The sequence below is a fragment of the Lithobates pipiens genome, unplaced genomic scaffold (assembly GCF_037356315.1).
Source record: "Lithobates pipiens isolate NorthernLeopardFrog02 unplaced genomic scaffold, aLitPip1_a1.2 Scaffold_18, whole genome shotgun sequence".
In the NCBI taxonomy this organism is placed as follows: domain Eukaryota; kingdom Metazoa; phylum Chordata; class Amphibia; order Anura; family Ranidae; genus Lithobates; species Lithobates pipiens.
In genome coordinates, this window is record NW_027507758.1 from 554,522,748 (window position 1) to 554,541,129 (window position 18,382).

At 39.9% G+C, this 18,382-nt stretch overlaps 1 protein-coding gene across 1 annotated transcript in view; it reads left to right on the forward strand.

Moving 5' to 3' along the window:
* The first annotated feature begins 6,728 nt into the window (after window positions 1–6,728).
* The window catches only part of LOC143988958 (adhesion G protein-coupled receptor F5-like), a 285,381-nt gene continuing 273,727 nt past the window's right edge, over window positions 6,729–18,382 (forward strand). The window contains exon 1 of the mRNA XM_077488916.1: window positions 6,729–6,852. The gene's annotated coding sequence lies outside the window, so the exon portion shown is untranslated. The remainder of the gene's footprint in view (window positions 6,853–18,382) is intronic.

Genomic DNA, 18,382 nt, shown 5'->3' on the forward strand with positions numbered 1-18,382 from the left:
TTTTTCATAAAAAAAAATCAGACAGACCTAGAAATAGAACATGTTTCAAATCTGTCCGAAGGACTCAATTCTTATCGGGAAAACCGTTCGTCTGCATGCTGGTCCGACGGACCAAATATGACGCAAAGGCAGATATTGGCTACTGGCTATTGAACTTCCTTTTTTAGTCCCGTCTTACGTCATCACATTCAAAATGAATGGACTTTCAAACAGACTTAGTCCGTTCATATGTGAGCAAGTCCGTTCGTTCCAAAGGTACGTCGGAACTCTGGAAGACCGTTAGACCAAGTCTGCCGGAAAGTCCGGTCGTGTGTACGCGGCATAAGACATGGATCAATCTCAAAATACATTCCAGAAATATTAAGGGTATTCCATCATCTCCCTCCTCTCCCAAATCCCCCAGGTAAAAAAAAAGAATTCTCCAAACTTTATAGTGTATCTCATTACCCTTTTTCCCTCATTTTAATAACCCCCACCTTGTTGTTCCCGATCATAGTTGTCTTTTATCCCATACAGGTACTGTGTTTTGTGAATTGTACTATAATGTGACTTCCACCTTATATATGTGATACTGTAACTTACCCAACCCAAATGTATTTATTTATGAAGAGGAGAAAGTTGCAACTTTCTACCATCATTATGTTTCTCCTTAGTGATATACATAATCCAAAAAAAACCTCCAAACTTTAAAGTGTATACCATTACCCTTTTCCTTTATTTTAATAATATTTTAATAACCCCCACTCCCCTCCCCCCTCCTTGTTGTTCCCGATCATAGTTGTCTTTTATCCCCTACTGTGTTTTGTAAATTCCACTTTAATGTGACTTCCACCTTATACATGTGATACTGTAACTTCCCCAACCCAATTTTATTTATTTATGAAGAGAAGAAAGTCGCAACCTACTTCTATAATTATAGTTCTCCTTAGTGATATACATAATCCAAAAAAAAAAGGGGGGGTGGGGAAATGGATAGGGAACAGCGGGGCCCCTAGTTGCTCCAAGAAAGTCGCGACCTACTTCCATCATAATAGTTCTCCTTAGTGATATACATAATCCAAAAAAAAGGGGGGGAAAATGGATAGGGAACAGCAAGGCCCCTAGTTGCTCCCTATATAATTTACATAAGCCTAGGTTGGTCTAAATTCCAGCCAACTCTTCAAATATTGGCATGTTTTATTTCAGAGTTATTTTGCATGTGTATTACTTCTGCCATACACCTAATTTTATCTATCTCCCTAAACCAATCCTTCATTGTTGGGATATTTTTTGACTTCCAGTGTTATGGAATTAATACCTTTGCTGCGTTTAACAGGAATGGTGTAATAGGTTCTCTATCTTTCTTCCTTGGTATCAACGTTACGTGAAACAGGCATTGCCTAGGATCAAATTCAGTTTCAATCCCACTAATCTTCTTTATCCAGTCTACTACTTCCCTCCAATATGGTTGAATTAGGGGACATTGCCACCATATATGTGCATGAGTTCCCTCCTCCCCACAGTTCCTCCAACAAATAGGCGATAGATCGGGATTAATTTTATGCAATTTTATTGGGACACAGTACCACTTCATTAGTAATTTATAATTAATTTCTTCTGTCCTTGTGTCCATTGAAGACAAGTGAACATAATCAAAAACTTTACTTCTCATTATTTCAGGCAGTATATGATTTAGTTCCAGTTCTCAATTCTCCAAAAGACACATGGAGTCCACACCTGGGGAGTTATCAGTAGGCTATAAACATTGGAAATCCCTTGTCTATTTTTTCCCCCTTGGTCTTTCCCATGGATCCAGCCCCCTAGCTGACCGAAGAGGCTTTGGAAGAGATCCTACAAAATGTTGTCTATATCTCCATACATCCCAAGGCATTTTACCATATTTTTCTCGCAGTTCCAATAATGAACAGAACATCTTTTAACCTCAGATGGTGCAAAGAAGTCCATTTTAAATATAATTTATTATCCTTACCTGGAGGGAAATAATTATTACCTGTGAGGGGCATCAAAGGGCTATTGTATTGCCAAGATCTATTTTTAGAGAACGTATCCCATATTCTAAGTGTCTCTATGGTAATTGGGGCCATATCTCTGGGGAGACCCCTATGTTGGTTTGGTATCCAGATAATCTGGTTCAGAGCTGAATTACTCAACTCTGACTCAAGTGACACCCATTTTTTATATGGAGAGCCATGTCCCAGTCCATAACTCTCCGCAATACTGCCGCCTCGTGGTATTTTTCAAAACCTGGGAGAAATAACCCCCCCTCTCCTTTGATCTACTCAAAATTGTATAGGCAATACGATTCCCTCTATTATTCCATATATGTTTTTGTAATATTAATCTAAGAGTTTTACAATAAGCAGCAGGAATGTCTATCGGGAGACACTGAAAGATATACAAGGCTTTTGGGAGGGTCATCATTTTAATCACGCTTATTCTGCTAAACCATGACAGTCTATGAACAGGGTAACCTTTCAAATCTTCTTTTATTTTATTGAGTAGGGGCAGTTAATTATCCTGATATAAATCAATTGTTAGTGTTGACAAAAACTCCTAGATATTTCAATCCTCTCTTCCTCCACTTAAAGGGGTATAGAATTCTAAGATCCCTACCCTCATCTAAGGGAACTGAGATATCTTCTTCATATTTATCTTAAGGTTTGAAATACCCCCGTAATTATTCAATTCTGTCAAAATATCTGGGAGTGTTTGTGTGTGGTTCATTATGTATAACATAACATCGTCTGCAAAAGCGAATATCTTATGTTGCTGTCCCGCGACTTCTATACCCTTAATTGTATGATTAGCTCTTATTGAAGCTAAAAGGGGTTCCAAGGAGAACACGAAGAGTAGAGGTGAAAGTGGGCAACCCTGTTGTGTACCATTGAACATCCAAAAGGTCTCAGACAGGGTTCCATTAACTTGAATTTTAGCCTTAGGATTCCAGTACAGAGCCTCTATCCACCTCCGCATTCGTGGGTCTATACCAAATCTATGCAATGTCCGTAATATAAAGTCCCAATCTAATCTATCAAAAGCCTTTTTGGCATCTATTGATAGAAAAAGAGCAGATTTATTTCCCTTTTTTGCAACATGCATTAATAAAGTTGTTCTTAATATATTATCTCTTGCCTCCCTCCCGGGAACAAAATCCGCTTGATCTTTCTCAATACAATCAGGCATAAGTGGTCTCAATCTGTCGGCCAAAATCTGAACATATATTTTAACATCCTCATTGATCAGGGATACCAGCCTATAGCTCGAACACAATGTTGGATCCTTTCCTTCTTTACATAGAAGTGATATATAGGCCCCCAAAGCTTCTTGACGAAAAAAAAGGTCAATTCTCGAATAAGAGGAGTGTATCTGGGAATAATATGTAAAATCCCTCCGTCTAGGGTGCATAATTCTCCAGGCCTCCACAAGCTTATGCTGGTGTAGTTTTTATTTTACTACCTTGAGATGTTTGCCCTCTGAACATAGGGAGAAGGGCTGTGTATTCAGGGTTGGATTAAGCACAAAATTGAAATTCCCTGCCATAATTACTTTCTCTTCTTTAAAATTATCTAGCTTATTCATTACTTTTCTCAGAAAGGATGTATATTAGGACAGTATATGTTCATCAATGTATAATCAATATGGAACATAGAACCCTTGATGAACAAATACCTTCCTTTGGAATCAGAATCCATTGCTTTTAAATTAAATGTATTTTTGTCCAACCCTATTGCTATTCCTTTGGATCTCTTATCAGAGGAATATCTGTCGCTCAAATTGTGAGCGCCTAGCCAAGCAGGGTATCCCTTGGGGGTTATAGTATGTCTGTCTGGGCCCCCAGTCCTCATCCCAAATTCAGGAATGGAACTGGGGGAGCAGACAGGCATCACTGGACCCCCATGCACCCCAAGCAAGTTTCCTCCCTTAGTGAACCATTATACCCTTAACCCCTCCCATGCTGTTTGTTTATTTAGTCCCTAGTATATTCTGTTTAATGAACACTAAGCTTTTTTCCATTGCTGATCGGTTATCTTCCCCCATTCTGTTTTTTTACCCAATTCCCAAGTTAATGCATGGCAAATCTAATTTGCTACAAAAGTCTTTCAAGTCTTCTGGGAATCACAGTGTGGCTAATATCCCTTGATTTTTGTCTACCAGACAAGCTGGCAAACCCCATCCATACGAGATATTTTTTTGTCTGTAGCTGGTTGATCAGGGGTTTCAAAGCTCTCCTTCTGACCAGAGTCTCTTGTGACAAATCCATAAAGATAAATATCTCGCTTCCATTGAATTTAATTGGTGCAGCACTTTTCATGCCAAAGGAGACTTGTTTTATTTCGTAGTGAGTAAAACTACTTGTATCCGGGGAACTCTATCAAAATGTATAGGAGATGATATTTCTTTGCCCAGTATTTTATTAATCACCTCACAGACTGTTTTTTCAAGATCACTGTTTTTCACGGACTCAGGTAGACCACGAATCCTCAAATAATTCCATTTACTACGGTTCTCCTAGTCCTCCAATCTGTAACGTATATTCCTCATTTCCAGCTAATCCTATTCCGCCCTCACCCACAGATCCATAATTGCTTTTTTATGTTCATCCAAGTGTGCTTCAGATTCTTCAACCCTTTGTAGTACATTTTGTATTTCCATTCTAGTAGCATTCAGTTTTCCTTTGATCATGCACTCTAAGGCCGCGTACACACGGGCGGATTGTCTGCCCAACTTAGTCCGCTGAACCGTGTTTCAGCGGACAATCCGCTCGTGTGTGGGCTTCAGCGGACTTTTTCAGCGGACAGTCTGACGGACTAAGTCTTTCGGAATTTTCGTAATTTTGTCCGTCCAAACTTGGTTTTGTCCGTCCAAACTTGGTTTCAGCGGACAGTCCGCTCGTGTGTAGGCAAGTTGGACGGACTAAGTATGGCGCATGCTCAGAAAGGATTTACACGGCCGAAGGTTGCATTGCAGTGTATTGGACGTCGTATTTCTAGTCCCGTCGTACGTGCTGTACACGTCATCGCGCAAGCTTTCAGCGGACTGTCTGTTCATCGTGTGTGGTCAAGTCCGTTCATTCAAAAGTTGAACGGACTGTCTGTCGGATTGTCTGACGAACTTAGTTGGGCAGACAATCCGCCCGTGTGTACGCGGCCTAAGTGAGACATCATCTCAGACATATCTTGCTTGGTGGGAAGAGCTTGTAGGCTATCCACATCTTTATCTCCTGCCATCTTCTGTTGTTGTTGGTATTTCAACTGACTTATTTCTTCCCCAGACCCCACACTTTTATTCATTTGATATTCTGGGGAAGAAATTATTGCCTTTACACTTTCAGTTGTATTTTCAACTATATGTTCCATTTTTTGATCAACTTTATCCTGTACCATGTACGTTTTTATAGAGTTGCAATTACTTGGTTAGTTTTTACCCCCTTTCTCCCAATATTTTCTTTTCCCAAATTGTTATTCCTTCTGTTTATTCACTATCTCAAAAATGTACTATATTAACAAATCATATATACAGAGTGATGTGTGGGAGATCTGAGGGGATCAGCAAGTAGCTATTTTAGTACTGATTATATTAGTGTATTGGAAATGAGACAGGCAATAACGGTGGTAGGAATATTAATAAAGAATTATCTATATGTATTACCCAACCTTATCTATTAAGTTGTGCTTCAAAATACCCTCACTGCCCCCCTCAACTGTGAAGGTACCCCTAAGAACAACCATTCCCGCATGTCAGTCCCAACTTCGGGGCCGATTTCAGAGACATCTGTGTGGGTTGCTGCACAGATGTCAATGGAAATTTCACCCCGAAATTGCCAAAAGTACTACAAATTTTGGCGATCGCATAGTAGCCCATTATGTTGCACTTACCTGCAAATGTCCTCGCTGTCTCTGCTGGTGGTCAAATCCATCTTCACCCCCTTCCTTCCAGCCCCGTAGACTATAGCTCTGTGACTGGCGGGAGTCACCGGCCATGGCACGGGCCATTTCGAAACGGCATGATTGTGCCCTTTCTTCAGTGCACCCGCGCCAATGATCTAATGGTAAATGGTAAATATCTCCTAAACTGTGCAGGTTTAGAAGATATTTCCAGTACCTACAGGTAAGCCTTATTATAGGCTTACCTGTAGGTAAAAGTGGTATAACTAGGTTTACAACCACTTTAAGCAGTTCTGCAAAGAAGGGTGAGCAACTATTGAAAAGTCTAGATGTGCAAAGTTAGTAGAAACTACAGACTGTAATTAAAGCAATAGGTGGTTCAACAAAATACTTACATAAAGGGGGTGGTGGGGGGGTACTTTCTCCAACTCAGTGATTCTGTTTTTTATTTATTTTTTCTGACACGTTGGTGTTATACCTTTCACTTGGATGTTATAAGTTGCACTGAGTAAATACAGCTGAATAAAACAAAAGTTGTGCCTGTCTTCATTTCAGGCTGCAAAGCAACAAAATGTGATTTCTAGGGGGTGATTCTTTTCAATAAATACCCACTGTAAATGTTTTTGTTGAAATGACTCAATTAGCAAAGTTTTAAAAGTTTTTATATGTAGGCACTGTTTGAATGAAAAATTTCCATGAGGCATACTTACTTTTTCACATGACTGTATATTTTGTGTACTTTTTGTAATAGTGTTCCTTTAAATAGAAGATACATATTACTTATGCAACACAACATAAGTCTTCAGTATGCATGTTAGAAATGTATCTTCCAGCAGTGTTATTCTCACTGGAGGTGTGGTCTTCCAGGGAATATTAAGAATTGTGCAGACCCTTCACAAACCTTCCTGACTTTATCATAGCAGGCAGCAAAACCGAAGCTAGGATTAGCAGAGGAGACACAAAAAAGGTAAGAAAATTAAAACACGAAAACAAATTTGTAGAGTGCTTTGTTTCTAATTCAGAATTCAATTCCAGATATATTTTTTTTTACAAGTGTCAATTGTTTAGCAGCTTGTATGTGAAAATATACACGGACTGAGCATGTATTTATGGAACAGGAAATTTTCTGCAACAATTTGCCTTCCTGTTTTGGGGGTCTATTTTTTTGTTATAGTTTTGTGATTGTGTTCAGCTGTGGGATAGTCAGACTAAATATTGGTTTGTTTTAGAGAATAATTCATTTAGATAGTTTTTTGGCTTGATGTTTTTCTGTCCGACAAAGTTTGCAAAAGGAATTCAGCTTATTACCAAAAAATAAAATAAAAAGTAGAATTGTGCTATCTATTTATTTGAATGATGTATATTTCTCTATGAGAGCTTTTGTGTTGCATACCTAATTTATTCAGTTTAGCTTTGTTTTCTGTTATTGCTTTATGCTCATTTCTATAACAGGGGATGAAAACTTTCAGCTTTCTTTTATGTTTCTAAAGTGTGAAAATGTTGCTTTAACAGAACAATGTTTTGCAAAGGTCAGCAAAACGGTTTGTACAAGACCTAGTCACGTTAAGAGCAATCTCATAATACATTTTTATTATCTATGTTAATACATGAACAGTGCTTTGCTGGACTTGAGATATCTTGCAAAAATGTAATGTTGCAGATGACCTATTTTTAAATGTGGGGGCTTCTTTCGTTTTTTTGTTTTTATTTATTTTTTGTTTATTTTCACCTGTTCATCAGGTCAATAACACACTCACTGTCTTAGCCCCCGTTCACATTTTGCGATTTGGGATCACGGGCAGAATCAGCGTGATCCCAAATCAGAAAACGTGATGTTCTTTCGGGTCCCATTATTCTTTAGTGGCACCCAAAACACGATACAATCTTGACGTATTCGTCGTGCGACACAACGCAGTATATTTCAGTGTGTTGGTGCATGTTTAACACAGTATATTTCAGTGCACGTATAACGCAGTATATTTCAGTGTGTTAGTGTACGTATAACTCAGTATATTTCAGCGCATTAGTGTATGTATAACGCAGTACATTTCTGTGCGTTAGTGTATGTATAACACAGTATATTTCAGTGCGTCAGGGTACGTATAATGCAGTATATTTCAGTGCGTTAGTATACGTATAACGCAGTATATTTCAGTGCGTTAGTGTATGTATAACGCAGTATATTTCCGTGCATCAGTGTACGTATAACATAGAATATTTCAGTGGTGCCTACGTGTACGTATAACGTCGGGTGCGTTGGTTTTAAAAACACGTTTGTCGCCATAGAAGAAGCAGGGGCTTCTTTTTGGGTGACAAAGCGCATAGGGCATCCCATTAAGGGAATAGGCTGCTCTATGTGCGACATGTGAAATCGCATGCAAAAATGCAAATCGCGAGTGCGAATGCTTGTTCCCGCTACACAAAAGTCTGAAGGCAGCTATAGGGTGGCTGCCCTATCTGTGGAGGAGCAGTGGAGACATGTTTGGACAGCAGCTTTATCAATCTGGGGGGGGGGGGGGTAGTGTTAGATGGACTAGTAGATTTCGCTGGACAAATTAAAGCCAAACTATAGCTAACACTTTTTAAGCAGTTACAGCAGCAGATTTTTTTCCTTTTGTGATAAAAGTTTTACATCAATGAATAACAAATGACCACTGAAACCACTCTAACTGACACTTTTGCAAGACAGCCTGGTCGGTAAAGGAAGTAAAAAAATAACAGACTTACTGGCAGGATCACCAGGTGATTATAAAGAAAATATGCCTAAAAACCAAACGCAGCGATTACATTTAAAGAGGATAAAATTGCACTATATTAAATTTTTTGGGCTCCATGTAAACTAGAGTTTTTTTTAAGCTCATAGAAGCTGTTGTTAGCATTTTTTTCCTTCTCCTAGAAGATAAATAGTGTTATCCTATCTGTCCATGTACACTACTTTAGGCTACCAGCATTTCTGAGCTTCAGCTTCTAGAAGCAGAATAAAAAAAAATTGTGTAGAGCTTCTTGGAGCATTTCTCCAGTAGATCTTTTCCCCCTTTTTTTTAAAGGAACTGAAAAATGGTATTTAAATGCTAACACTCCTAAATGCCATTAAGCGTTCCTAAAACGCTACTAAAATGCTGCTACAAAAAGCTATTACCAGCATTTTCTATCCAGTGTTTTTTCTTAGCTTAAAAACAAAACAAAAAACACTAGTATACATGGAGCCTTATTTTGAATTTAGATACATTTTAATAAATTATCCTTTAACCTCTGGTCACTCCCCTTCCCCCTTCCTTTCCCAGCTATGTTATGCACATATAGAAACAATTTGCTGATTTACTGGACACCTTTTGGTCCACCATTGCCATTTTTTTTATTTTTTTTTGGATCACAACAGAATATTTATATACTTACGTGCATATCGGAAAATAGATCGTAAGACCCAGTATTTGTGAACTGAATGCAGACAACTGAACTAGTCATGTGGGTAGTTACTGTGCAATATAACCTTATAAATACCTTATATATTATTATTTTCTGATTACAATTTGATGATGTAAGCAAATGCTTGGAAACCTAAAGGTGACATGTCCAATGTGGGTTGGCAGATATGTATATCAACTTTGTATTTAACTGTTTGGCTTGACTTTAGTCTTTAGCTATGACATGAAATGAAATGGCAAACTGACTGGCATTAATATTTGTGTTGTATCCAAAATTAGAGCAGGTTGAATTCATTTCTATGTCTCAGTTGACTGATATCTTGGAGAGTATTGGTTTAAGAAGGTTAAATGGTGTTATCAATTACTTATGAATTGTCTGAACTTTAATCCTTCATCAGGCATGGTCAGAAATGTGTTGCAATTGTCATAAGTGGATAATAATAATATTTACCTGCTTAAGTTCTTGCATGTTGGTATTCCTGTTACTGTGCCATCAAAAGTGGTCTAATGGAGAGTGGATATGCAATGGAAATTTATTATACAGCAACACTGGATAATTATGATAGTACATTTTTACTATTGATGAATTACAATTCTGTAATAGTTTTCATTTTTAGGTTATCGGCATTTCAAGAAATCCAAACCTGACAATTACCCTACCCCATCCTAACCCAAAACAATAACTTTTTTCCCACCATTATACTCTGATTACTATCACTATAGTTTACTCTAAGTACAAATAACTTTGTTATTTTTATACTTAAATAAACTTATCCTTAAATAAACAAACCTTGTATACATAGCCGCATTCTTATTATATGTACACCTGTTACAGTGCCTTGAAAAATTATTCATACCCCTTGAAATTTTCCACATTTTGTCATGTTACCACCAAAAAACGTAAATGTATTTTATTGGAATTTTATGTGATAGACCAATGCAAAGTGGCACATAATTGTGAAGTGGAAGGAAAATGATAAATGGTTTTCAATTTTATTTTACAAATAAATATCTAAAAAGTGTTGCGTGCATTTGTATTCAGCCCCCTTTACTCTGATACCCCTAACTAAAATCTAGTGGAACCAATTGCCTTTGGAAGTCACCTAATTAGTAAATAGAGTCCGCCTGTGTGTAATATAATCTCAGCATAAATACAGCTGTTCTGCAAAGCCTTCAGAGGTTTGTCAGATAACCTTAGTGAACAAACAGCATCACGGAGGCCAAGGAACACACAAGACAGATCAGGGATAAAGTTGTGGAGAAGTTTACAGCAGGGTTAGGTTATAAATTAATATCCCAAGCTTTGAACATCTCACAGAGCACTGTTCAATTCAATATTCAAAAATGGAAAGAGTATGGCACAACTGCAAACCTACCAAGACATGGCTGTCCACCTAAATTGACAGGCCGGACAAGGAGAGCATTGATCAAAGAAGCAGCCAAGAGGCCCATGGTAACTCTGGAGGAGCTGCAGAGATCCACAGTTCAGGTGGGAGAATGTGTCCACAGGACAACTGTTAGTTGTGCACTCCACAAATCTGGCCTTTATTGAAGAATAGCAAGGAGAAAGCCATTGTTGAAAGAAAGCCATAAGAAGTCCCATTTGCAGTTTGCGAGAAGCCACGTGGGGGACACAGCAAACATGTGGAAGAAGGTGCTCTGGTCAGATTAAACCAAAATTTAACTTTTTGGCCTGAAACAGGCATGTCCAAAATCCAGACCATGGGCCAATTGCAGCCTGCGTTCCGGTTTAATGCGGCCCCACTGGTAATTTGGATATATATATCTTTTGTGGCCCCCAATGAATCCCTGAGCGCCGTATTTACTGTATTTATCATTCTGGCAGCCTTAGAGGGGACAGGGAGGGGGCGAGATGAGTGCCGTCAGATTACATACAGGAGGATCTCCTGTTTACTTGTTGGCCTCTGTAATAGGAAGTCATGTCACCTGGGCTGTCATTGGATGACTGTTCTGTCAATCATAGAAGGCTGGACTTTTTTTAAAGAGGCCGCCAAGATTCTCCTGTAAGTAATCTGTTGGCGCTCGTCTTGACCCCCTTCCTGTCCCCTCTGAGGCTGCAGATCGGGATCGATCAGGCTGCATTGATGGCAATAGTGAGGCTGCATTTATGTCAATAGTGAGGCTGCATTCATGGCAATGGTGATACTGCACTCAGAGGCTGCATTCATGGCAATGGTGAGGTCGCATTCATTACGATGGTGAGGCTGCATTCATGGCAATGGTGAGGCTGCAGCTGGGCACTGATTAGGCTGCATTGATGGGCACTGACCATTATTTTGCTTCACAGTTCTTTATTTAAAATTACATTTTTTTCCCTGAAGCTTCCCTCTTAAAGTGAAGTTGCGTGTTATACGCCTGTGCATGTTATACGCTGATAAATACAGTATATCCAAATAAAACGCCCAAGCTCATCCTTAGACACTTTACCACGCACAGCCGCAAGAGAATTCTTTTTGGGCAGTGTATTAGTTCATTTGCATTTAATTTTAATGGTTCAAAGGATGTCAGACAGAATGGTTGGCCATCATGCATGTTCACTTCATCAAATCTGGCCCTCTTTGAAAAAAAATTGGACACTCCTGGCCTAAAAGCAAAATGCCCTGACCACACCATCCCAACTGTGAAACATGGTGGTGGGTGGCAGCATCATGTTGTGGGGATCCTTTTCTTCAGAAGAGACTGGGAAGCTGGTCAGAGTTGATGGGAATATGGATGGAGCCAAATACAGGACAATCTTAGAAGAAAACCTGTTAGAGTCTGCAGAAGTCTTCAGACTGAGGCAGAAGTTCACCTTCCAGCAGACCAACAACCTTAAACATACAGCCAGAGCTACATTGGAATGGTTTAGATCAAAGTATATTCATGTGTTAGAATGGTGGAGTCAAAGTCCAAACCTAGATCCAAATAAGAATCTGTGGCAAGACTTGAAAATTGCTGTTCACAGATGACCTCCATCCAATCTCATAGAGCTTGAGCTATTTTGCAAATAAGAATGGGCAAACATGTCACTCTCTAGATGTGCAAAGCTGGTAGAGACATCCTCAAAAAGACTTGCAGCTGTAATTGCAGCGAAAGGTGGTTCTACAAATTATTGACTCAGGGGGGCTGAATACAAATGCTCCCCACACTTTTCAGATATTTATTTGTAAAAACAATTGAAAACCGTTTACCATTTTTCTTCCACACAATTATGTGCCACTTTATGTTGGTCTATCACATAAGATCCCAATAAAATACATTCACGTTTTTGGTTGTAACATGACAAAATGTGGTATGAATAATTTTTAAAGGCACTGTATCTGACTAATTTACTGCAAAACTGATAACCACATTAATTGAAAGAAAATGGAGGAACAATTGACAAATAATCCAAATGGCATATCAATCATGACAACCCTGCCACTGCTGTCCAAGGGCAAAAAAGCCAATGCTGTCTAAGGGCAAAAATAAAATGAGAAATCATTTTTATGATGCATAGCAGATGTTAAAAGGCACTTGTCATTAGAGAAATGTAGGGGCTGCCATTGCTAAACTCTTTCTTAAAACTCTGGTTGGCTTCAGTACGTTCTGATATACTGACTGAAGAAACATGCTTTAAAGACAAACAACCTTAGCTGTATATTTGTCCAGGTTAGTGAGTTGGACAGTATTAAAGCTAAAGGACCATCCAATCAACTAGCTTTTGTCATTTTAGTCTTGTGATAAATTTCTTTAGGCTGAGTTCACACTATTGCAAATTGTCACTTGAACGCTTACCTAAAATGGCAGTGGCAGCACCTGGGAGCTGATTGAAAAATCGGCTTGGGTGTAGATACTGCTGGATTCGTGAACAGGTAAGTGTCCTAATAATAAAAGTCAGAAGCTACAGTAGTGGTAGCTGCTGACTTAAATTTTTTTTGTGATGGAGTCTGGAGCTCCTCATTAAGCTTAACAATATCAAACAGACTTAAAATGACAGTAAACTCTAATTTAAAAAAAAAATGTTAATTTTAAGTTTATATTCTTAACTCAAAAATGTCCCTTCTATTGCTCTCAGCCACTTCTAAATCTCCAAATTATTATTTTTTTGCTGCTGTAATCAGACTCGTTAGAGGGTGGCTATGTTGGTTCTTCTTGGTCACACTGTATGTAGTAATGTAGCACCCCTCTCTTACTCACTCCCAAATGACTATGAACTATGGGGTTTGTAGTGTTCAGACTGATGCAGGCGCGGGTCCCAGCATGGGGTCATTACAGGGTCATTAAGTAGTGGATGTGGATGGATTATTTTTGGACAATAAGGATATTGTTTAGTGTCATTTTTTTTTTTTTTGAAAATATATTATTTAGGATATTTTCCAAAATATTTCGATATGCTAACCTCACCCATATTTTCTAACAGCTTAACATTACCCCCCAACCCCATCCCTACATCCCCTAACAATTTATCCCCCCATCCTCCGCCCACCCCTCCTCGCCCCTCCCCCCCCCCCCACATACCCTGTAGACCACCTCCTCAAAGTTGCCATTGTCTACCAAATTTGCACCCGGGTGAGAATTATGCCCTTAACCCTTCTGTGATGCACCATTTTTTTTTAAATTCTTGCCAACTCTTCCATTTCGTGGTGGTGTGTTTATTGCTCCTCTCTTCCAGACTATCACATAGGCATTCCATCTTATATGTCTCTTCTACAGCGTCGACCCAATCCCATATTGAAGGCGCCTCAGTCTCCTGCCATTTTTTGGGGATTAATTTTTTCCCCGCAAATGTGGGATTAAGGACTCGTTATACTGTTTTACCCCGCCCTTTATACCATGAAATAAAACTACCCAGGGGTCAGCAACCACTGCGATTTTAGTTGTCTCTTTGATGTGGAGTAAGATCTTATTCCAATATTTTTTAATCTTCGGACAGCCCCACCATAGGTGGGCCATCGTGCCCGCCTCCTTACACCCACGCCAGCATTCCCTTGAACTATCTGGTTGGAATTTACTGTTCTTTTCTGGGGTGTAGTACCATCTTGTCAGACATTTATAGCTCATCTCTGCCGTTTTAGAATCTACGGCCAAGCCATGAACTAATTTGAATATTTTACCTATCGTTACATTGTCTTTTTTGTGTGCCCAGTTCCCTTTCCCATCTTTTGATGAATGGAGGTAGTCCCAACTCCCCCCCTGATAACAACAACTTATACCACCTTGAGACAATCCCTTTGGGGTTGTTTGATATACATAATTGTTCCAAGGGGGTAAATTCTCCTGCCGATCGAATCGGCTGCGGTAGTTTTTTTACAAATTGGGAGAGCTGAGCATATCTCCATCCATCAATCACCATTAAACCTGTTTTTTACTTTATTTCGTGAAATGGTGCTAAAACTCCGTTCATAATTACATCTTTTAACTGTGCTTCCTCCTTTACCCAATTTCCTCCTATCTCTTTACAACCTAATAAAAAGTACTAATTTCCTTTAGTGCTCTGAGAGGTGAATTATATTTCCCATTTACTTGCCTATAAACCTTATCCCAAATCCTAAAAGTGTTACGTGTTATATTGTTCCCTTCTAGGGACACTATCCTCTTGTGTGGGGGGTTCCATATTTGCTTTCCTAATTGTGCCTTACAACTTACGTGCTCAAGATTTACCTACCTTTTTTCTATGTTATCCCTCTTAGTCCATTCACTCACTCTAGACAAAACAACTGCATTGTAATAAGTCTGTACGTCTGGGATAGCCAACCCACCCCTATCTTTAGGTTGTCACAAGCTGGCGAGGGCTAGTCTAGGTTTTTTGTTCTTCCATACAAATTTCATTAGCACCGATTTTAATTTCGCCAGATAAACAATGGGAAGTGCTATCGGTAGCATCTGAAACCTGTTCAGAATTTTTGGAAATATTGTCATCTTCACTGTATTTATGCGCCCTAACCACGACAATGGTCTATTACCGCATCTTTTGCATTCCACCTGTATTTCGTCTAATAACGGTATATAATTAATTCGGTACAGTTTCTTCTCTGACTTTATACCCAGATACTTGAGTTCCTTCCGCCACGGGAAACTCCATTCCCGATGGAATATTCGCTCCTCGACTCTGTTGATATTGATGTTTAATATCTCAGATTTGAGCCGGTTTATTTTAAAATTGGATAAGTCCCCGTACTGTTCCAGTATCCTTATTAATTTTGGCATAGTCATCTTTGGGTTGCTAATGTAAAATAGTATATCATCCACGAATGCGGAGAGTTTATGTTCCTCCTTCCCAATTTTTACACCTATTATGTCTAGACTTTCCCAAATTGATGCAAGGAGGGGTTCCAACGACAGCACAAATAGGAGGGGGCGACAGTGGGCACCCCTGCCTTGTACCCCTTTTCATTTCGAAATGGGATGACTCCTGCCCATTAACTTTTATCCGTGCCGTTGGCTGATTATATAAAACTCTTACCCTCTGGATCATTTTCGGGCCTATCCCCATCCTTTCTATTGTGTGGAACATGAACCCCCAGTCTACACTGTCGAAGGCCTTCTGCGCGTCCGTCGACAAGAGCAGACTAGGGGTCCCCCCCGTCACATCTGTTGGAGTAGGAGAAGTGTTCTTAACCCGTTGTCTCTTCCTTCCCAACCTGGTACAAACCCCACCTGGTCAGGGTGAACTAAAGTTGTCATCAGACCCCTCATCCGCCCTGCCAGGACCTTTGCATATAATTTTGTGTCTGTATTAAGCAGCGAAATCGGCCTATAACTAGTGCATTGTGTTGAATCTTTCCCCTCTTTCTGAATTAAGGTGATTGTAGCCAATAGGCCTTCACTACTAATTTTATACTCCTCTCCCAACCCACTCATATATCGACACATTTTTGGGGTGAGAATTTCTCTATATGTTTTATAATAAAACGTTGTAAACCCATCCAGGAGATTTTCCCAGGGCTGATTTTAACCGTGCCCTATTTATTTCCTCTTCCGTTATTGGCCTCTCGAGAGTCTCCCTGTCTAGAGTGCTTATTTTGGGTAGTCTGACTTTTTAAGAAGGCCAAGATGTTCTTGTCTCTAGCCTTATCCTGTGCCCCCTGATGTCTGTCTGAATAGATCCCCTCGTAATATTTCCTAAAAGTTTCCGCAATTTCTTTCGTTGTATATACCATACTGCCATTTTTATTCAGCATTTTTCCAATAAAGTTTTTTGTTTTGTTTTTTTGTAACATCTTGGCTAGATACTTACTCGGCTTATCTCCCCATATATATTGTTCATGGGTCAGGCCGTTGAAAACCCTCTTGGTTTCTTGTTCCAGCAGGCCCTTCAATTCTTCCCTTGTATTTACAAATTTTTTATATACCATTTCCTGTTGATTCTAGCCTTTTTTTATGTTCTTGTTCCAAGTTATATACCTCTTCCATTAATACTTTGATCTTCTTCTCGGCCCTCATTTTTTTTTTTTACCCTACTGCTATCAAAATTCCCCTGATATAAGCTTTGTGTGCATCCCATAGTGTGTGACCTGCTATTCCCGTTGTTTCATTTAATGCGAAATACTGTTAAATTTCTCTACCAATCTTGGCCCTAACCTCCTCGTCGCGTAGCAGATCTTCATTGATCCGCCACGGCGGGGATCTTGTCCCGCTCCTCGAGATATTCATTCTTATTTTTACTGGGGCATGGTCCGAGAGGGTAATCGCTTCTATACCGGCTTCTGCCACATAATCTAGCAAACCATGATCTAGATCATGGTTTAGTGTCATTTTAATTTTAATGGTTATTTCTCTTTTTTCTGTTTCAATATGTTTACTGGGTTTAAAAATAAACAAGAGATTAAAGAAGCAAGCTTGTAAATTGCCCACACAGAGGCTAGAAAATGGGTAAACATCACCAATGAATAATAAAAAACCTAATTACGCTAACCAAAGTGATATAAGTCTGAAATTAGGGGATGATACTAAGAAATAAAGCAAAAATGCCATGTCCCCAATATCTACATGCCTTCACCAGAGGGGAGGCCCTTCTCCTGCAACCCTCCCGCCCCATAATCGGCATGATTAGGATTAGTGATGAACCAGGGACATGCAGTTCGGGGGGCAACCTGGGGGTAGGTAGCTGAAGCCCTACCCCACCACTGGTCAAAATGTGGAGCTCCTGACACCTATAGTTCCGGAGATACAGGGCTTCGTGTGCAGCCTGCCAGAAGCTAAATACAGAGCAGCCGGTTTAACATGGTTGTAAACACTCCCTAGTGACTTTTAACTATAGGTAAGCCTAGAATAAGGCTTACCTATAGGTAGAGGAAATATCTCCTGCTCCTTTTAGGAGATATTTCACTTGTAGTTCGCCAATGATGTAATCAGCGCATGCGCTGTGAAGAAACGGGCCTTCATGCCGCTTCTTCCCCCAGTGCATGCCGTTACTGACTTTGCGTGGGAGTGACGTCACGGGTCTATGGCCAGTCAGAGAGCCGGAGTCCGCGGCCCCTAGAAGGTAGAGGGGCGAAGATGGACGCAGCCTGCACAGGGGACAGTGATGGATTTGTTTGCAGGAAAGTGTCACATATTATGCTTTTAATTTGCAGGCTTTACAGGTAGCAAAAGAGGAAGTAAAACCCATCAGGGTTTACTTCCTCTTTAAATGCAAGCTGGCACACTCTGTTTGCAGCAGACTGGGAGGATGAGCTCACAGTGCCTCTGACTTCTTGGAGCCTTGGACAGAAGGAGAGCAGCACCATCTAAGTGCAGCATTATTAAGACATTTTATTCCATAAAAGACAATTGGTAACTCACAAGATGTATGAGATGTCAGCGCATGTGGGATTAATAATGTGGTTCATCCACTTGGAGCCTTGGACCAATGGTAAAGCACCATTGGAACAAGTTGTCCAATATAAATGCGTCAGTGGAGGCACGCTCTCACTTAGGGTGACCACGTGTCCCGTATTGCCCGGGACAGTCCCGCATTCTGCAGGTCTGTCCTGGGCACATTCACTCCGGGACAATACAGTGTCCCGGAATGAAACTGACACAGGTCCCAGCATGAACCCCACAGAGCTTAATATGTGAAACCCCCCTACCCCCCAACTAGTGAAGAAC